The sequence below is a fragment of the Lissotriton helveticus genome, chromosome 5_1 (assembly GCF_964261635.1).
Source record: "Lissotriton helveticus chromosome 5_1, aLisHel1.1, whole genome shotgun sequence".
NCBI lineage: Eukaryota > Metazoa > Chordata > Amphibia > Caudata > Salamandridae > Lissotriton > Lissotriton helveticus.
The window spans coordinates 1345135573-1345158065 of NC_136065.1; the positions used below are offsets into that span (position 1 = coordinate 1345135573).

The window sequence follows — 22493 nt, forward strand, 5'->3', positions numbered from 1 at the left end:
AGCAGCACCGGTCACTTTGGAACATGCCAATGGGCCGCATTCCTGATAACAGTTTTAGTTGCATGGAGTGACCGGTCACATAAATATAGCTGCTCCAATCACCAGCTCATTCCCGTGATCCTGTTTTTTTCTTCTGCCTGGACTTGTAATGGAACAGTGAAAGTGCACGGGAAGCCTGGGTACTGCTGCTGACTGAACACAGCAGTACCTGAAGCCCACCCGCGGTGGTGCATCATGGTGAAAAGAAGTAATGATGCATGCACGAGTCTCGGGGCGTGCTCGTTCAGTCAGGGTTTTTTTTGCCTAAGGATATACGCATTCACAGACTTCCACGTACTCCATTACAAAATCATAAATCCACTTTATTTGTAATCTTCTTGTAACAAACCGGATTGCAATGCCAAAAAGCAAACAAGCATTAGAAATGCAATCGGGCTCGGATTTATTTGAGTTTGAGCTAATGGCATTGTAAATGCCAATGTATTGTTGCTATGTGTTATGGAGTGTGTTCATGTGGTGTGTACTGCCAGTGATCTCCTTGTGAGTGTGCGAATATTGCACCGTTACTGCCTGTGATGTCCTTCTTGTGAGTGTGAGAAGCTTGCACCTCTGCTGCCTGTGGTCTCCTTGTGAGTGTAAGAAGCTTGCACAGCTGCTGCCTGTGATGTCCTACTCACTACTCTACTCTACTCACTACTCTACTCTACTCACTACTCTACTCTACTCACTACTCTACTCTACTCACTACTCTACTCACTACTCACTACTCTACTCACTACTCTGCACTCACTACTCACTACTCTACTCACTACTCTACTCACTACTCACTACTCTACTCTCTACTCACTACACTCACTACTCACTACTCTACTCACTACTCTGCACTCACTACTCACTACTCTGCACTCACTACTCTACTCACTACTATACTCTCCACTCACTACTCACTACTCTACTCACTACTCTACTCACTACTCTACTCTACTCTACTCACTACTCTACTCACTACTCAACTCACTACTTTCTACTCACTACTCTACTCACTACTCAACTCACTACTCACTTCTCTACTCACTACTCTGCACTCACTACTCACTACTCTACTCACTACTCACTACTCTGCACTCACTACTCTACTCACTACTCTACTCACTACTCAACTCACTACTCAACTCACTACTCAACTCACTACTCACTTCTCTACTCACTACTCACTACTCTGCACTCACTACTTTAGTCACCTCACTACTCTACTCACCTCACTACTCTACTCACCTCACTACTCTACTCACTACTCTACTCACTACTCACTACTCTACTCACTACTCACTACTCTGCACTCACTACTCACTACTCTGCACTCACTACTCACTACTCTGCACTCACTACTCACTACTCTACTCACTACTCTACTCACTACTCACTACTCTGCACTCACTACTCACTAATCTACTCTACTCACTACTCTACTCACTACTCTGCACTCACTACTCACTAGTCTGCACTCACTACTCACTACTCTGCACTCACTACTCACTACTCTGCACTCACTACTCACTACTCTGCACTCACTACTCACTACTCTGCACTCACTACTCACTACTCACTACTCTACTCACTACTCTGCACTCACTACTCTGTGTGCCTGGTGAAAGCGTGCACTGACGGCTGGTGGTGTGTGTATGCCTGGTGAAAGTGTGCACTGATGGTTAATGGTGTGTGTGTGCGCCTGGTGAAAGCTTGCAGTGACGGCTGGTGGTGTGTGTGAGCTTGGTGAAAAGCTGATTACCCTGCATACTCACATAGTGATTACCCTGCATACTCAAACACTGCTCACCCTGCACAGTCACACACTGCTTAACCTACACACGCACACACTGCTCACCCTACACACTCACACACTGCTCACCCTACACACTCACACACTGTTAACCCTGCATACTGCTCACCCTGCACGCTCACACACTGCTCACCCTGCAAAGTCACACACTGCTCACCCTGCACACTCACACACTGCTGGCGCTGGACACCAACGTACTGCTCACCCTGCATACTCACACACTGCTGACCCTGCACACTGACACACTGCTGGCCCTGGACACCAACGTACTGCTCACCCTGCATGCTCACACACTGCTGACCCTGCACACACACACACTCCTGGCCCTGGACACCCACATACTGATCACCCTGCATACTTACATACTGATCACCCTGCATACTCACACTCTGCTCACCCTGCATACTCACACTCTGCTCACCCTGCATACTCACACTCTGCTCACCCTGCATACTCACACTCTGCTCACCCTGCATACTCGCACTCTGCTCACCCTGCATACTCGCACTCTGCTCACCCTGCATACTCGCACTCTGCTCACCCTGCATACTCGCACTCTGCTCACCCTGCATACTCGCACTCTGCTCACCCTGCATACTCGCACTCTGCTCACCCTGCATACTCGCACTCTGCTCACCCTGCATACTCGCACTCTGCTCACCCTGCATACTCGCACTCTGCTCACCCTGCATACTCACACACTGCTGACCCTGCACACTGACACACTGCTGGCCCTGGACACCCGTATACTGATCACCCTGTATACTCGTATACTGATCACCCTGCATACTCAAACACTGCTCACCCTGCATACTCACACACTGCTGACCCTGCACACTGACACACTGCCGGCCCTGGACACCAACGTACTGCTCACCCTGCATGCTCACACACTGCTGACCCTGCACACTCACACACTCCTGGCCCTGGACACCCACATACTGATCACCCTGCATACTTACATACTGATCACCCTGCATACTCACACTCTGCTCACCCTGCATACTCACACTCTGCTCACCCTGCATACTCACACTCTGCTCACCCTGCATACTCGCACTCTGCTCACCCTGCATACTCGCACTCTGCTCACCCTGCATACTCGCACTCTGCTCACCCTGCATACTCGCACTCTGCTCACCCTGCATACTCGCACTCTGCTCACCCTGCATACTCGCACTCTGCTCACCCTGCATACTCGCACTCTGCTCACCCTGCATACTCGCACTCTGCTCACCCTGCATACTCGCACTCTGCTCACCCTGCATACTCGCACTCTGCTCACCCTGCATACTCGCACTCTGCTCACCCTGCATACTCACACACTGCTGACCCTGCACACTGACACACTGCTGGCCCTGGACACCCGTATACTGATCACCCTGTATACTCGTATACTGCTCACCCTGCATACTCAAACACTGCTCACCCTGCATACTCACACACTGCTGACCCTGCACACTGACACACTGCCGGCCCTGGACACCAACGTACTGCTCACCCTGCATGCTCACACACTGCTGACCCTGCACACTCACACACTCCTGGCCCTGGACACCCACATACTGATCACCCTGCATACTTACATACTGATCACCCTGCATACTCACACTCTGCTCACCCTGCATACTCACACTCTGCTCACCCTGCATACTCACACTCTGCTCACCCTGCATACTCACACTCTGCTCACCCTGCATACTCACACTCTGCTCACCCTGCATACTCACACTCTGCTCACCCTGCATACTCGCACTCTGCTCACCCTGCATACTTACATACTGATCACCCTGCATACTCACACTCTGCTCACCCTGCATACTCACACTCTGCTCACCCTGCATACTCGCACTCTGCTCACCCTGCATACTCGCACTCTGCTCACCCTGCATACTCGCACTCTGCTCACCCTGCATACTCGCACTCTGCTCACCCTGCATACTCGCACTCTGCTCACCCTGCATACTCGCACTCTGCTCACCCTGCATACTCGCACTCTGCTCACCCTGCATACTCGCACTCTGCTCACCCTGCATACTCACACACTGCTGACCCTGCACACTGACACACTGCTGGCCCTGGACACCCGTATACTGATCACCCTGTATACTCGTATACTGATCACCCTGCATACTCGCACTCTGCTCACCCTGCATACTCGCACTCTGCTCACCCTGCATACTCGCACTCTGCTCACCCTGCATACTTGCACTCTGCTCACTTTGCATACTCGCACTCTGCTCACCCTGCATACTCGCACTCTGCTCACCCTGCATACTCGCACTCTGCTCACCCTGCATACTCGCACTCTGCTCACCCTGCATACTCGCACTCTGCTCACCCTGCATACTCGCACTCTGCTCACCCTGCATACTCGCACTCTGCTCACCCTGCATACTCGCACTCTGCTCACCCTGCATACTCACACACTGCTGACCCTGCACACTGACACACTGCTGGCCCTGGACACCCGTATACTGATCACCCTGTATACTCGTATACTGATCACCCTGCATACTCAAACACTGCTCACCCTGCATACTCACACACTGCTGACCCTGCACACTGACACACTGCCGGCCCTGGACACCAACGTACTGCTCACCCTGCATGCTCACACACTGCTGACCCTGCACACTCACACACTCCTGGCCCTGGACACCCACATACTGATCACCCTGCATACTTACATACTGATCACCCTGCATACTCACACTCTGCTCACCCTGCAAACTCACACTCTGCTCACCCTGCATACTCGCACTCTGCTCACCCTGCATACTCGCACTCTGCTCACCCTGCATACTCGCACTCTGCTCACCCTGCATACTCGCACTCTGCTCACCCTGCATACTCGCACTCTGCTCACCCTGCATACTCGCACTCTGCTCACCTTGCATTCTCGCACTCTGCTCACCCTGCATACTCGCACTCTGCTCACCCTGCATACTCGCACTCTGCTCACCCTGCATACTCGCACTCTGCTCACCCTGCATACTCGCACTCTGCTCACCCTGCATACTCGCACTCTGCTCACCCTACATACTCACACACTGCTGACCCTGCACACTGACACACTGCTGGCCCTGGACACCCGTATACTGATCACCCTGTATACTCGTATACTGATCACCCTGCATACTCAAACACTGCTCACCCTGCATACTCACACACTGCTGACCCTGCACACTGACACACTGCCGGCCCTGGACACCAACGTACTGCTCACCCTGCATGCTCACACACTGCTGACCCTGCACACTCACACACTCCTGGCCCTGGACACCCACATACTGATCACACTGCATACTTACATACTGATCACCCTGCATACTCACACTCTGCTCACCCTGCAAACTCACACTCTGCTCACCCTGCATACTCGCACTCTGCTCACCCTGCATACTCGCACTCTGCTCACCCTGCATACTCGCACTCTGCTCACCCTGCATACTCGCACTCTGCTCACCCTGCATACTCGCACTCTGCTCACCCTGCATACTCGCACTCTGCTCACCCTGCATACTCGCACTCTGCTCACCCTGCATACTCGCACTCTGCTCACCCTGCATACTCGCACTCTGCTCACCCTGCATACTCGCACTCTGCTCACCCTGCATACTCGCACTCTGCTCACCCTGCATACTCACACACTGCTGACCCTGCACACTGACACACTGCTGGCCCTGGACACCCGTATACTGATCACCCTGTATACTCGTATACTGATCACCCTGCATACTCAAACACTGCTCACCCTGCATACTCACACACTGCTGACCCTGCACACTGACACACTGCCGGCCCTGGACACCAACGTACTGCTCACCCTGCATGCTCACACACTGCTGACCCTGCACACTCACACACTCCTGGCCCTGGACACCCACATACTGATCACCCTGCATACTTACATACTGATCACCCTGCATACTCACACTCTGCTCACCCTGCAAACTCACACTCTGCTCACCCTGCATACTCGCACTCTGCTCACCCTGCATACTCGCACTCTGCTCACCCTGCATACTCGCACTCTGCTCACCCTGCATACTCGCACTCTGCTCACCCTGCATACTCGCACTCTGCTCACCCTGCATACTCACACACTGCTGACCCTGCACACTGACACACTGCCGGCCCTGGACACCAACGTACTGCTCACCCTGCATGCTCACACACTGCTGACCCTGCACACTCACACACTCCTGGCCCTGGACACCCACATACTGATCACCCTGCATACTTACATACTGCTCACCCTGCATACTCACACTCTGCTCACCCTGCAAACTCACACTCTGCTCACCCTGCATACTCGCACTCTGCTCACCTGCCCTCAGCGAACTAGCATCCACCTGGAAACCTTTCCAGAGAGGCCATGGACTGTATGGGCTTGGAACCATTTGGCGGTTATACAGCAGCGAGGGAAACTGTGCCTGTTCTGTTATGTATTAGTGAAGTGGCTGCATCAGACAGGGTTCAGAAAGTTCAAAATGCCTAAACTTCATTAGAAATTACGGAAGTCTGGGAATGTGCATCAGTCTTGCAGTCAACAGCCTGTTCTAGAAACTGTGGGGCAGTGAAGTTTTTAAAAATCTGATTACGTAGACAACGTCTCTCTCCTCCGTGTTCTGGATCATTGAACTGAAACCTACACACATTCAAACAACGGACGGACACACTCCCCTTCCCAGACCCTAAAAATAAACAGTCAGCACACCATCGCTCATTATTCTTACAGACTGTCACGCAGAGGCAGAAAAAAGACACCCCGTAGCAACTTAAAACAAGAACTACAGCGTGGACGAGCATGTATGAGTCATCTTCTGTGAGCCTCGCCTGCTGCCTCTCGTCATTTAACATTGAACGCGCTCACCGCTGTGAACGCGTTCGCATCATCTGCCTTGCATTACAGGGGCACTCTGACAGCTCGTAATTAAGATTAATCACTCTGCCATGCTCGCTCTCGCAGACAAAATGCCACATCGGGCACGCGTACATTACTTACAGCCTATCACTTCAAGGCTACTACATACACAGCACAGGGAAGACGAATCACTGACCAGATGCCAGAAAACGCAAAGGAATGTGTGGAATTCCTCTCACCAAGGCCCTTCTTCTTCTTCTTCTTTTTTTTTCTTATAACATTAGGATCTCTTAACTCCTCCCCCAGGAGGGGGAGGAGTCCGAGCCCTAAAAAGTACTGTAATTACTGGCTCTGCAATCCCAACAATGGAGGACTAAGCCGAGAAAAAGCAAGCTTGTCTGAAGATGTAATATGTAGCATAATGATGCCACCTTTCCCAGAGAAGAATATTGAAAATCTGTTCATGCTTACCAAAGGCCAGGCATGGTACTTAAATAAAACTTTATATGACATTGTCTGCATTCTTTGCTAACATGGTCTTTCTGTCTTTGTTTACTCTACTCATTATACAGGGGTCATTGAGGCAACTTTAGAACACATTTTAAAGTGTTTTCTTCTTATATTTATTTTATAAAATATGTAACAATAAAAGGGAAAATACTGGCTTTAGATGATTTTTCAATTTTTTCGACCAGCAGGGGCGTTAAAATACTAGCTATGCTGGTTCAAAACCAGCCAGGTGGCAACCCTAGGCATGAAGCAATGATAAAGCCAAATAGCTTAGCACCAGCAATATTATCATTTTTATGTGGATTTATACAGCACCTACCTATCAGAGGGCTTGCCAGCCCCTACATGAGTTAGAAGTCCTCTAAGACAATGAAAGACTGGACTAAGGAGAATAAACCCAGGTTTTGAGTATCTTTATGAATTTAGTCTCTTGGTTTCACATCTTAATTGAGTTGGCATTGAATTCCATAGTTTGGGGGACAGGTAAGGGAAGGATCTGCCACCCCCATCTGGGCATTTGAATGAGCACGACCCTCGGGAGACCGGCGTTAGAGGACCTTAAAATCCTGTCGGGATATAGGGTGGCAAAAGAACCCTAATCAGGGGGATCCCAAATGGTTAATTCACCTGTGGGTCAGACATAGTGCCTTAAATTTTGTTCTTTCCTCCACTGAAATCCAGTGCAGGAAGGTTAAGGAGCTTTTAGCAATATCGTAACCAAACTCCTAGTTGGCTCCTACAACAGTTAACCGATGAACCCGGTTTAGCATGCACATCTCTCTGATATCCCAAACCCAGCTAAAATAGCAGGTACTCCAGACTTAGCAAGGAAAAGCTACCTCTTGGACCCACGTGATGAGAACTGCTATCCAACCATGACTTTTCAGCCAACATCACTTTGCATGCAGGGACTTGTATTTTTGATACCCCCATATTTAAATATTGACCTGAAAGTCCCAGCAAGCAAAGTGCCTTTGTCTAATAGCTGTACATTGGTCATGCTGAAGTAGCAGATTACCACGAGACACCTCATCAGAATCACAATAAACTATTAGGGATCCTGCCAGAGCTGTCACACAGGGCTGGAGAGAGAACAAGTCTTCTGAAAAATATTTCATGTATGCCCCACATACGAACTACACCTACTGATATACAATGCAGCAAGTAGTAAGCTGAGCAGAGCCTCTAAATTTGTGGAAGTCACAACTTCTGTACGGTACTCAAAGATTAACGGTTCAGTAGTTACTTTGAAAAAAAAATCCATTGGGATCAGCAGCGCATTTTTTACAGTGGACAGCTTGAGATCTATATAAAAAGTAATTTTAATTAAACAAATGTCGATTGCCTAATTCCTGCAGATATTGTAATTTTTGAGAAAGGTCAAGCAAATAAACACTTTCTCAAGTAAAGTCCATCTTCAACTTCACCATATAGTAGAAGACCGCTAGGTGAAGGCGGCATAGCTGGAGCAATGTCATTACATAGAAGTCTACTGGCCCCATGATATCAGAGTGCACTTCAGCCAGTCCTGGGTCTTTAGCCAACTGCACTGATCAGGTTGCTATTTGTTGCCATACTTTCTCCACTATAAGAATTGTCTTAAAGTCCCACTATGACTAGAGCAGTTGCATGACTTCTTTAAGTCGTGACCCTATTATAAGCTTTTGCTTGAGATTGCAAAATCTAAAGTGATGGACTTTTAGAGTTTGCAGCATAGCGAAAACTTCTGCTCGTCCCTGGATTCAGTGGTGGGTGGGATAATGCATTCCTGGATACATGTCTGTCTCGTGTTACTGCTTGCCATATCATTGGACTTTGCAACACAATATGCCTACATTAGATGCAGAGAACACTTGGATAAGGTATACTACACGCCTGTGCCAGACTGAACGCATGTGTTAACTTGTACCCTCTCAGGATCAGCCCACACTATGTCTTGGCTTTGTCACCAAACACTAACATCTCCTTAATTGCTGTTTTTGATTCACAACCTTTCTGTTAAGACTGTTATTGTGAATTATCTAACCAAATATATATATAAAGCAACTTAATTCTGTGTACCACTGTATTATGGGTGGCCGAGCGCCTTCCAGCTCGGCACATGAGCCCATGGTCAATGAGTGGAGACTGGAATGCTGGACTTCGCACTTCTCGTCATGCCTCTGGTATGCAGCTGGTTTATCATTTCTAGTTGTAAGTCATGGGGAAAGTTCAGCATGGACATGGTCAGTGCACTGTTGGCACGCAATCGTGCCAGCTCCCAGTGAAAACTGGCACAGAGACATATTGAAACTGGCAGCCGATAAGGAATAAACTTTGCACGCTTGAACTTTTATGCCAATACTTACAATGGGAAAAGTCCAATGTGCTGTTGGTTAAAAAACGTGGAAAAAGCGATGGTATCACAATATAATGCGGTAACTCTTGCCAGCTATTGTGACTGACCTCGACCATCGCATGAGACGTAGGCTAGTTAATAATCAAATAAAAGCAAAAACCTATATACTGAAGGCAGAAGAGCACCAGCGGGCACTTCCATTTTCCTCTCACTGCAGTACCATAGTCATCAAATCTTTCTCCTTGCATCATGAATGCAGAGTGTCTAGCTATTTAGGTTTGCATTAGGGACTTCTTTAATTGTCTCGTCAGCCTCATATTTCCCCCCCAAAAATCATATTACAAATATATACATATTTACGCATCTTCATCCATTGGTCTTTTCACATGTCATTGACATCTTGCTCCCTCACACTTCATCCTACCGCATGGTTCAGCTTTTATCCCCTTACTCTGGGAGTGACGGTATTTAGCTTTACCGTGTGTGTACATCTACCTACAAAGTAGTCCACTTCAACACAAGGGCTGATAGGCTAACCTCTGCTTTAATTTCTTCTGTCATTTCATGTTTTTTAACTTGTTAATGCGATTGGTCATTTTTTACTTACTTTTTGTGGCAAACACATGCAAAGCGCTTTTAGACTGCAGTGTTTTTTTCTTTTCATTAGTTGTACATTTTTCTTGTCTATTTCTTATTCTTAAAAAAAAAAAGAAATGTTGCTAGCTTGCCAAGGCCTTTGGTATTGCCAATGCATGTTTTATTCTGTTATTTTTTCCCGTACCACACCTGCATTTAATTGCCACTCCACCACCAAGTACTTCCTCATGTTACTCCTGAAGACCCGCTGTCCCCCAACCCAATTTATAATCCAGTCTTCTGATACCATCACACCCTCTGTAGCTCCATTTAGACCCTGAGAATTTTAACTCGTCTGCATTCTCTACCTTTCTTCCAGGTTGTGCACCCTTAAGCAATGCTACCAGGTGTCCCAGATGTAGAGGGACAGGCCCAGGTTTTCACTATCTGCCCTGGCAAATTTAAATACATTTAGCACATTGACTAGTTTTTCAGAGAGGGACGACAGAATACAGTGGAGACACGTTTTCATGCGTTCTAATGGAGGATGAGTTAGCAGTCTCTTGTAGAATAAATGTACTTAACACATGATACTGTATTCATGTGCATTTAATTCTCCTTAGTCAGTTCAACTGTTTCTGATAATGATGATCACTCAAGTAGTTATGTGCCCCTTGGTACCCCTGTATTCCTACTTCAATGTTTGTGGCATGTCCTGAATTTTGTTTTTCAAAATATGGTCACCCTAGTTTTAAGAAGCTGCACTTTTTATACAATTTTTCGTGTCACCCTCATATTACCTTTGTTAGCTCTCCTCTGGTCTATATCTATTCTTGCATTCCTCTAGTTGTATTTTTATCGATTTCAGGAAGCTTTGGCATCAACAATTCATTGGCAAGAAAACCATTAAGGATTTCTCAGCACTCAGACCAATAACCTGCTTCACACAATGGCTGCAGAACGTTCCCCTTATGTCAGACTAAAAGACCTACCTGTTCACCCAGAGAACCAGAAACGAGCACAAATCCAAACTATGTGTGATAGTCTGTGCCATGATGTACCCATGTCCGCTGGTGTTTTCATGTGAGTTTGTGTTTGTGTCATGACTGAACTCATTGACAGCAATATGTTTGGTGCCTTTCCCAGCAAATTCGTCCTCCTCTTGAATAGTAATATACTTTTTGACTAAATTAATATCTAACAGTCTCTTTACACATTGTATTATTCACTTGTACTGAGCCATGTGTCATCTTCAAATTTTTATCAAAGAAAGGGACTCAAATCACACAACAGGAAACCCCCTCAAAAACATGAAAACTCATACTAAACCTCAGAGCTGAACGACAACCTCTACTGAGGCCACTTACATTCGACACTCTAAGACCTCATAGTCCAAATTGCCTTGTAAAAAAGTTCAATCGGGTCGGGGACAATCGATATTTGCCCGGCGGTATTGCCTCTGTGACCCTCTAGTTATTTAAATCAATGAAGAGGCAGGCGCTGGAGACTGAAAAGCAGGAAACAAGGTTTTTTTATTCTCTCCGGAGGAGAACACAACGAAACGGACAGAAGGTATCGTTCTGAGGTGCTCTAACTGTATTTCTGAGGCCTGGCCTCTTATACCCACATTTATGACTTTATTGCAGATTACACATACATGTTTAAGGCTTTGATGTATGGAAAAGACATTCTCGGAACTCCCCTTTGGGCCCGTTCCCACACACATTTACAGTCGAAGTCCCCACCCTAGTCACAACAGGTGATGAGCATCGCGCAGCTGGATAATCCGCCGATTCACGGAATGTGGGGAGTTTGATCGGATCTCATGGGGTGGGGGCTTTGATCAACCCGGGGATTCTTTGATGGGGGAAGCTTTCTATTGTACGGGGAGGGGCAAGGATGGTATCGGCAGAGCTGGGTGTCGGCTTGGGAACGGGGAGGAAAAAACGGGCACACGGGGAAAAAGGGGGTTTGCATCTAAGGGCCGGAGATCATGAAAGGAAAGCAGGGAGGTGTCGCGCTGGGAACAGGATGAGGGCCTGGGGCAGAGCAGCGCCGAAGAGGGGTTTATGACTCAAGGCAGGTGCAAGCAGGGGGTGGTCAGCGTGCAGGCTTAGCGAAGGCAAAGGGCTATGTCAGGGGCCAGCGGCATGCAAAAGGGTTTGTTCTGATCGGGGCATCTTAAAATGGCGGGCGCGCACGACAAAAGTGTGGCATCAGGGAAGAGGCAAGATGGCGCAGATAATGTTCACCAAAACGCACTAATTTTCCACAGTCCTCCCTTTAACATATTCAAGACATCTTGCTGGTTCATTTTCTATTCGGTTCTACTGTGGTGAGCATGAGAAAGAAAACGGTAGGAACCCTAGATGGAAAAGAGTTGTAAACAATACATTTTGAGGTTTCTAGTTTTTTTTTTTGGAGGTGCACCTATTTGATAAAGCAGGAAAGTCATAGGAATGAAATACAAAAACGGCGAGCAGCAAGTACATATCATAACGTGAACTGGCAGGTTAATACATGTTTCAGATTCGGATTGGAGCAGGATCAATACAATGGCGGCTGGGAGAGAAATGAGGCGTAGCAAAACGGTGGTTGAAGATGTCGAATGTTCGAAGTTTTATGAGTTCTCATTGTTCTTTGTGGTCTTTCGTTGGCGCTGTTGAGCACCGGCGGTGGAGCTACAAGTCCAGCTCTGTTCTAAGTTCTGCGTTGCAGGGCACGACCCTTTCCTCGCGTTTCTGGTCGGAAAGGTCCTTTTCGCCCTGTGTCCTTTGAGGTGATTGTCAGAAAGTTCCGATGGAAGAAGAGCGTTCAAAACAGTCCATAGGGTAGGTCAGAGGAAAAAGGGGGATGGAGCAAGGCCAAATTGGGAACAAACTAGGGGAACGAGAGACTTCAAATGGGCGGGCGTGCGACGGAATTCAGAGAGCGGGGACTTGTCGACAGGCACTGGACGTCGAGCAGGGGCATCAGGTCGACCCTTTCTTTTCATGCTGTCGAAAACAGTGCCTCGTCCTGCAGCTCCTTTCAGTCGTGGTCTCGCCTTGGCTAATGTCGCAGGTGTCCCTTAGTCTGCAGTCGGGCCTCGTGCTCCCACATCCGGTCCTTCTCTCCTCCAACAGCAGTACCCTTAAACAAGTTTGAAAAGACAGTCTTTAGAAAATTTGCAGATGAAGATAATCAAAAAGTCTATTTCTCTCCCAGCTCCAGGCAAAGAATGAAAATGTCCGTTATATTTAACGTTCACAACTGGCATATGAATGACCGGTGGCGGACCTGTTGGATTTACTATGACTTTCCTTCATAATCATTTATTACAGGCATGACAGTTCATCTGATGGTAACCCACCTTCGGGAGACAAATCTGGCAAAGATATGCCGTTCTCTAGAGTTTCACATTTACAAAAGGGTACAGTGAGTCGTCAACATGGTACTACACAGGTATTTTGCTGAGAGACGAACATGGCTAAACATTTCCTTTCTATCGGTGCATCCTGTTTTTCAACTACTGCGGGGTTCATTTTGATGATTTCTTTACCTTGGTCTAGTCTGTTAACCTTGTAAAACATCATTCTGGGTCCTACGTAACCTTTTACAGCCCGGTTACTTAACTAGGAAGGACAGGGGTTTTATGGGAAACAACCAGGGACATAGACAGGGGAGGTAACGGGGGTGATCGTTTTTCTGGTTTGGGTATTGCGACGATTCGGGGAGGGGAGGGTCGCGTATTCTGAGGTCCTTGTTTTATACTATAGGAGCCGTTGACATGTAGTTCCCTTATTTCGGGCCAGATTAGGGAACCTCTGTCGTCTTACCTGTCCTTTCCCTTACGGCCCAACCTGGGTTCATTGACTTCTAGCGGAAAAGGAGAGGTAATGACGCGGCCTCAGGGTGATTGTATTAAAGACAAGCGTTTGTGCAAATACTGACGGTATTTGAAGCCAATTAGGTGGTGTGCTAAGGGTGGCAATCTGCCAATTTCGGGGCTAACCACTCGGAAGAGTGGTAGTGCAAAAATAGAGAGAGAGAGAGAGAGAGAGAGAGAGAGAGAGAGAGAGAGAGAGAGAGAGAGAGAGAGAGAGAGAGAGAGTGCAACGGCAGGCTAAATAGTACACGTGCAACAGAGAGGGCGGCAGTGCATTCAAGAAAGGCTATTTAGTGCATTACACAGTAAAGGGTATTCACGAGTCCGCGTTAGAATCTTGTAATCATGCAGTTTGAGCATTAGACAGGGTAGAGGGGACGTGCTTTGAGAAAAGGAAAGAAGAAAAAAGGAGGTACCATTTTGTCGCACTTTCTCGCATTCTCGGTCCTTTGACCAGTTGGGTCAACGCCTCAGTCACACACACACATTCCCTCACAGTTTCGCATCATACGTGACATGGGTTCATTCGTCCGGTCTGGTTTAAGGGTGATCACTTTTTATCAGGTTGTGCTAATTTTTCGGGTTTGTTCGATACGAGAGTAGTTTGCAGGCGTGCTTAGACACCACCCTGCGGCGCTAGTCCGTTTCGTGTATTTAGACATGGCAAGGTCTCAGATCTTCGCCACACCTTGGCTGTAATCTCTGATGTAACCTGCAGAGGAAGGAAAAAAAGAAGGGGGGGTGGGGGAGACAGCATTCGCGCGCATTCAAATACATGGATTCATAAGTCCTTTACTTACCTCTTACTCGTCTTTCCTCCTTGGGGCAGGGTCCCCGGGGATATAGTTTTCGGAGTCGAGGGGGGGTAGCGTGTTCATGTAGGGCGTGTGCGGGGAAACATAAAAAGGAAACCAGAGGTGCCTAGTGCGAGGTATCTAGTCAAAGGATATATCTCACTATCGGGATCCTTAAACCTCTTTCAACGCCGTGGCGTTCTAAAGTTCTTCGGTTCTTGGGTCCCTGCTACTTTGGAACGTTGTACTTTACAATATTTACATTATTTCATTTCACCCTCCTTTTACATTCCCTCATTTACACCATTCGTTTTTACCCATCCTTGGAAGTCACGGTCTTCCTCTACGCGAGAGTTCATGAGTCAGTCGCGTACTTTTAAGGCGGAGTGTCGTGTGGTCGATCCGATCCGTCCTCCAGGGCTGGGCAACCATCTTCCTTTAACCTTAAAGAGAGAGCAGAGTAGGGTGCACAGAAAAAGAACTTTCCTACCCATCCCATATTGTTTTAAAATAAAGCATGCAATACCCGTCCATAGTTTCAAAGACTTTATTTTGCAAATTCATTTCAGCATATGGATTAGGAGGGTGTGGTCGTATTTGGTCGGTCGTGGCAATGGCTAAAGTGCGTACAGTGGGGGGTGTTGTTTGCAACAATAAAAACATCGGAAAGTTTTACTCATTCATTTGTAAGAGACTAAAAACGTCTATTAATTGGCTGGGGGTTCGGGGGCATATATTTCATAATTCAGAAGCATAATCACAATAGTTGTAATCAGATTTCCTATATGCATACCGTACGTGTGCGTCGTAAATGGGGTTTACATCGGTTATAAAAATATAATACAGTGTACATTTGTAATCAACATTTGTAATGGGGATTCTTTCATACTGTTCGTCGAGTGAGCTCTCCTTGTCTTTTCTAGCCAAGTGTACAAAGGATCACAAAAATATCAGAACATCAAGTTTATATTAGTGCGAAGGAACACCACGAGGTGTTCGTAAGTTCCGATTGATACCAGCGCCATTTTGGGCGGGGCCGGCACAGTCCGGAAGCAGCATCAGGGGGAAATGTTTCCATTACTGGCAGTTTGGACCAGAGTCCTTTTCGGCAGTTCTAGAATTCACGCTAACAGAAGGTGTGGCAATGTCATGTTTGTTTCGTCGGCGATCAAGGCAGCCGTCCCTTACCGGAAACCTGCAAAGGCCGAAGGTTCCGCCGGGGACCTTTGTATGATCTTCAAGGCTGCGGAGATGCTGTCGGAGATGGGGGCTCGTGCTCCATGGGACAAATGTTCGAGTTGTATGGCTGGCCAAAGTTACTCTAGTGGCCGGGGCCCGCCTTCCAGCGGATCCAGACGCCATTTTGAGGCCCTACAGGGGCCACTCTCGTCGAGTTTGCAAGAATGGAAGAGACCCTTCGGAGTGAAAGGAAGAGGTCCCTGTTTTGTGAGAGCGGGACGTTCAGCTGGGGTGCAGCTGTGATGCCCCCACCTGGGGGGCGAGGGAGACTCGTTCACATCCTCTCCTTCTCCCGGTGCACTCCATGCCGCTCCTTTTCATCGCCCCGCATGAAGGCCTCTCCACATCCGGTGTTCCCCAAGCGCCACCATTGTACGTTCGGTGCTGCGCAAATACTGGGGTACCACCATTGTACGTTCGGTGCTGCGCAAGTACTGGGGTGCCACCATGGTGTGTCCGGTGCTGTGGAAGTATGGGCACCATCGCCTGACTGGGGGTGTTCGGCGTCGGGCTGGGGGCTGGGAAACCTCCTACCGGTGGAGGTGGGAGAGGCTCGTCCGCGTCGCCTCTCCCTCCCAGCCCAACTTGGACAAATTGTTGTGGAGGTACGTGCAGGACATCCCGCCGTCCAGGACTGCTGCGGCTGTGACGGAAGAGAAAAGGAAGAGGTGCCTCGCTCTCCTCTTGACATGTGGCGGGACTACCTTAGTCTTTCCAGGCCCGTTGCGGCCGGCCAAGGAGACATGTGGCGGGACTACCTGCAAATGCCCAGGCTGCGGGCTCCTGCCTCTCCTCCGGCTCCCCCATACGTTAAGATTTCCTGACCAAGAGTTGGCGGCGGGGCTCGCCTTATATGGGTTGCCGTTGGTTGGGCGTAGCCGTAACCCTGCCCTACTTTGGAAGGTTCCAGAATGGGGGGGGGGCGAATGTTCTGTTTGACTTTCATTTTCTACAGTTTATCGTTATTATTCCTTGTTTGTTGTGTTAAATTAAAAGTTCAAGTTTATTAATGGTCTACGGATTTTGTTTTATCATTTCTTTCTTTCCAGGTTGCTTTTATGCTAAGTTTCTGCTAACAGAGGTCGAGTAACACGGAAACACGTGTAGAGGGATGACGCAGATTTGTACATTACATACACACAAACTCAGACGGGGGACAGTACAAGTACGACATACAAAGACCCAAGACAAATATAAAAACAGTTATTGGTCATAATTATCTCTTTCCGTCTGTGAATTTTAAACGAGGCTGGGTTCCCGTCTTGACATTGCCCGACCTAGGAGAACTTGAGCATGCCGCTGAGATTTTCCTGGCGAAATCTGTGCCATCGGGCATAATCAAACGTGGTGGTTCTGTCTGGTCTGTCTATGTAAGTCGGGTTCTTCTCTGTCTCGCGCCTTTTCTCGTACTGTCGGTCTGTCGTTCTTGTCGGCCCTTTGCCTTTACTCACGCTCAGTAGAGTCGGGCATTGGGCTTTCCAGTGTCCGACATACCTACAAAAAGCGCATTGGTCTGACCCTAAGTCTGGTCGTCCTTTGCATAGTGTCGGGGGATAAGTTGTGGGTAGCGGTGTCCTGGGGTTGTCCTGTCGGTATATTTCCCTACTTGGTTTATCCTCGTCTTTTCTCTGTCGTTTCGTAGCCTCTCTGCGCCACATGCCGAGACTGTCGAGCATAATTGGCGTCGTCTTATTATTTCGAAAGGCTATTTCTAACGTTTCTATTTTATCAAGGTCAAAGGATCCTGCCAGTGGCCACTGTTTGTCTTGGCTATCTTCGGTATACCTGTGCCATAATTTATTATAAGCTATGGTGACTAACCCATAGTTTATGAACATGTCCTTATTAGGGGTGCCTTCTAGTGGAGCTATATGGTCCACCTCTAACACCCGGTCCGGGCTAAACAGGCTATTTATCAGTGGGGAGAAGACAGACATGACGGCTCGTAACGAGGGACTAAAAAGTCAGCACTGCCTATCTTATCACTAGGTGCAAAGACTAGACAGAATATTTCTATTCTACGTTGTTTGCAGGTAGTGAATACCTCATGGATCAAAAAAAATATATAAAACCAAACGACCAATAAATAACAATGGGGAGAATGAGTAGGACCGCAAAGATCTGCGTTACCTACCCTTTTCACTATCTGCAAAAAGGGTGGTCTCTTCCCTGCTTGCAGACAGGGAATCTCCAGGAAACAATAGTTTGTGAACAACAGTTCAGTTTCAAGCAATTATTGAGTGGGGGAGAAAAAGAACAAGCACGGCTGCTACCCTACCTATCCTCCACTGCTTGCAAAGGGAGAGGGAGCCTGTTGTTTCTCCGTTTGCAGACAGTGAATCTCTAAATAAAAAAAAACAGAGCAATACTAGTATTTTGAACAATCAAGCAATCAAAACAAATTTCGCAACTTGTCGTGGCAACACGACCTTACCCGGACCATGTGGACAGTTTCTTGTCTTCCGAATCCAGCGCCCGATCGTCCTCTTTTTCTCGTATTTCTCACGGCACTCCTGATGGTTCCCAGTCAGGACCGTAGATCACTCGAGAGAGGTCTGTTCGGAACTAGTGAAGTTCGGATGATCGGCTGCCAGACGAGGGTCTATTGGGCAAGAGCTCTCCCGATCGTTGCAGTCGTTCACTCTGTCGTCGGGACCTCTCCCACTGGATCCACGAGTCGCTGATGGGCCCCACGCTTGGGACGCCAATTGTAAAAAAGTTCAATCGGGTCGGGGACAATCGATATTTGCCCGGCGGTATTGCCTCTGTGACCCTCTAGTTATTTAAATCAATGAAGAGGCAGGCGCTGGAGACTGAAAAGCAGGAAACAAGGTTTTTTTATTCTCTCCGGAGGAGAACACAACGAAACGGACAGAAGGTATCGTTCTGAGGTGCTCTAACTGTATTTCTGAGGCCTGGCCTCTTATACCCACATTTATGACTTTATTGCAGATTACACATACATGTTTAAGGCTTTGATGTATGGAAAAGACATTCTCGGAACTCCCCTTTGGGCCCGTTCCCACACACATTTACAGTCGAAGTCCCCACCCTAGTCACAACAGGTGATGAGCATCGCGCAGCTGGATAATCCGCCGATTCACGGAATGTGGGGAGTTTGATCGGATCTCATGGGGTGGGGGCTTTGATCAACCCGGGGATTCTTTGATGGGGGAAGCTTTCTATTGTACGGGGAGGGGCAAGGATGGTATCGGCAGAGCTGGGTGTCGGCTTGGGAACGGGGAGGAAAAAACGGGCACACGGGGAAAAAGGGGGTTTGCATCTAAGGGCCGGAGATCATGAAAGGAAAGCAGGGAGGTGTCGCGCTGGGAACAGGATGAGGGCCTGGGGCAGAGCAGCGCCGAAGAGGGGTTTATGACTCAAGGCAGGTGCAAGCAGGGGGTGGTCAGCGTGCAGGCTTAGCGAAGGCAAAGGGCTATGTCAGGGGCCAGCGGCATGCAAAAGGGTTTGTTCTGATCGGGGCATCTTAAAATGGCGGGCGCGCACGACAAAAGTGTGGCATCAGGGAAGAGGCAAGATGGCGCAGATAATGTTCACCAAAACGCACTAATTTTCCACAGTTAGTACAGAGGCATACCTGGACGATACGCTAGATAACCTCCGACACTACTAGTTAGAGTAGTCAGAGCACCAGCCACAAAGCTCCTCACCAACTAGAAGACTTGCTGCTCAAAGAAGCTCCGTGCCACAGAATAAAGCGGCTCGCCTTGAGGACAACACAAGACTATTCTAAACACTACTGATCACTAGGGAGACTATTCATGGACAGACAAGGTAATCACGAGCTGGAAACTCCTCTAACACCAAACAGTAAGGGTGACCACTGTGAAGGCAAGCGTTGCCCTTACCGTCTCCATGACTGAAGGGGATTTGCCAAGGGTGCAACAGTCTTTAAGTTACGTGATAATATCTCAGGCGATTCCAGGATTCCCTCCCTCAAGGAAACACTAAAAAGTACAACCAACACAAGGACTATCACTACCTAAATTCTCCCAGAATATAAGGCACTTCACATTTCTCTAAATTCTGATGGAACTCTTATTAGAGCTCCAATCGCCTCACGTCCTTCCCCACATGCATTTACCATTGTATGAGGTCCCTACAGTGTTGAACTGACCTATAGGGCAATCAGGCAGTGCCTGAAAGGCTGGTCTGGGATGAAGAGGGGTAATGGTAATAAGGCCCGCCCTTCTGGCTCTGCATTGTAAAGGTCGATACTTTGTAGTACATGTGTTGTAAAGGCATGTGTAGTTGACTGATGTTCAACACTATTCTGCATGCTTGGACATGTCGGCTCACGATCCGTGCCGTTAGATTGAAGTGAGCGGGCGTCTTGAAGCACCACAAAGACCTATTCATTTTGTTATTGGCCTAGGAACTATCTGGTGAAGATTGAGAAAGACTGGTGTCCAGGGAGCCTTTATAAGAGAGGTGCGGTGGCCTGTTTAACATAGGGAGAGGCCCAACCAGTGTCGCAAACCTCTTGTGTGTTTGAGTGATAGATATGTCTTAAAATATAACCTTCCTAGTGAAAATATTACTGAAATCATCAAAGTAAAAGTTATTTAAGGAGTAAGTTGTGCTCTTAAACAGGGCTATGACCAGTACTAATATATCTGCAAGGTGATGCAGGGTACTTGGGCTTTACAAGCATATCTTAGCAAGCAGGTTAGGGGATCCTATTAAGAGTTTGGTGGGTTCATGTCAATGGTGCAGAGATCAGTGTGTGAGCTGCATGTCAAAGGCTGAAGCCTGGTAAAAGAGTTAAGACAAACTCTCATTCTTCTGGGGCTGGTAAAATGAGCACCATTGAGTTGAGTCGTAATGAATACCTAGCTTGGGGTGCATTCGGACTCCCGAAGGTTCTTGCATTTGGTGAAACCATGCAGCGGAAAACTGTTACCCCACGTGCCCTATTTCCCCTGGGCGGTTATACTATCCTATCTCATTTTCCATACATCCGAGTTAGGGATAGCGTGTCGAGTCAATTTTACCGCATGGTTAATCCAGGTTACTGATTGTTCTCCAAGTGCAGCAATTACAGAGAGGCCTGGAGCAGGTAGCTATATTTTGGTTCCCAATTACAGTTCTGACAGGAAGCAATCCTTCCTGTTAGGAAAGAAGGGAGATATATGCCTGGCCCCTCGAGAAGGGCCTGGCCTCCCTACTACCTGTATATCTCTTCGCCTGGCCTACCTAAATCAAAGCCTATTTATACACAAGTATAAGCCTAAAGGCCAGAAACCAAAGGAGTGGCTAAAAAGCCAGCTCTCATGGAAACGGAGCAACATTCATGTTGCCAGATGCACCGTTTTAAAGTGCTGGGGATGTGATTTAGTTGCTAAAATAATGAGCTAAATCCAGGATTCGAAACTTGACGAGTAAACTGCGTGGTTCAAAGTTTTCGTCCCGCCTAAACGTGTAAAATACAACAGTACATTGGGTTCTTTAGTGCCACACACACTCCAGGCCGCATCCTATCCCTGGTTTCTGGAATCTGTTCTCAACCAGGCCACCCACCTCACAAGCCCTACAACGCCTTCCAGATGCTCCCACTGCAGAAAGATGGTGTTTGTAAAGCGCTTCGCTGGTGAAATGCGAGGCCTGCCTTTGGGCTGTGCGCGGGAGGGCGGTAAACAGAAATGCTTCCTTGTGGAAGGGAGGCATTGCTGGTGCTCCTCAGGAATGCCTCCCGCCGGTGTTGGCCCACGCCTGCCTGCCCCGGTGCGCCCATGCGGAGAAGCGCTGTTCAGGCTCGGCTGCAGGCCCCGCCCACCACCACAAGCCCGCACAGGTGAGGCAGCCGTCCTGGCAGAAGGAGGGGTGTCTCCTGGGAGCAGGAGCGTGCTCGAGAGCTGCCTGCGCCTCTGAGGGGTGCCGAGCTCCGAGAGCGGGCCTCACAGGATCCGGGACCTTCTCAGGTAGGAAGCAGTGCTGAGGGTGCTGGGCACAAAGGGGGGGGGGGTGTAACGAAACAGTACTGAGGGCGCTGGGCACAGAGGGGGGTGTAAGGAAACAAAACTGACAGTGCTGGGCACAGAGGGGGGTGTAAGGAAACAAAACTGACAGTGCTGGGCACAGAGGGGGGTGTAAGGAAGCAGTGCTGGGTACAGAGGGGGATGTAAGGAAGCAGTACTGAGGGCGCTGGGCACAGAGGGGGGTGTAAGGAAACAATACTGACAGTGCTGGGCACAGAGGGGGGTGTAAGGAAGCTGTGCTGGGTACAGAGGGGGATGTAAGGAAGCAGTACTGCGGGTGCTGGGCACAGAGGGGGTGTAAGGAAGCAGGGCTGAGGGCGCTGGACACAGAGGGGGTGAACTCTTTTGCATGCGGAGCGTGCCCATCATAAGCTGGGAGACCAGAGGACACGCACAAGTGCGAGGAGGACACAATTTTCACCCCTGATCACGATGGGTAACGTGTAGTCGTCTTTGCTG

General features: G+C 48.5%; 1 protein-coding gene across 4 annotated transcripts in view; it reads left to right on the forward strand.

Moving 5' to 3' along the window:
* The window catches only part of INAVA (innate immunity activator), a 115400-nt gene that overhangs the window by 38700 nt on the left and 54207 nt on the right, over window positions 1–22493 (forward strand). The window contains exon 1 of one of the 4 annotated variants that reach the window (XM_078644225.1): window positions 21847–21977. The exons of 2 other annotated variants lie outside the window; for them this stretch is intronic. The gene's annotated coding sequence lies outside the window, so the exon portion shown is untranslated. Of the gene's footprint in view, window positions 1–21846; window positions 21978–22493 lie in introns of those variants that run through there. One more of the 4 variants, XM_078644229.1, reaches the window with a different exon arrangement.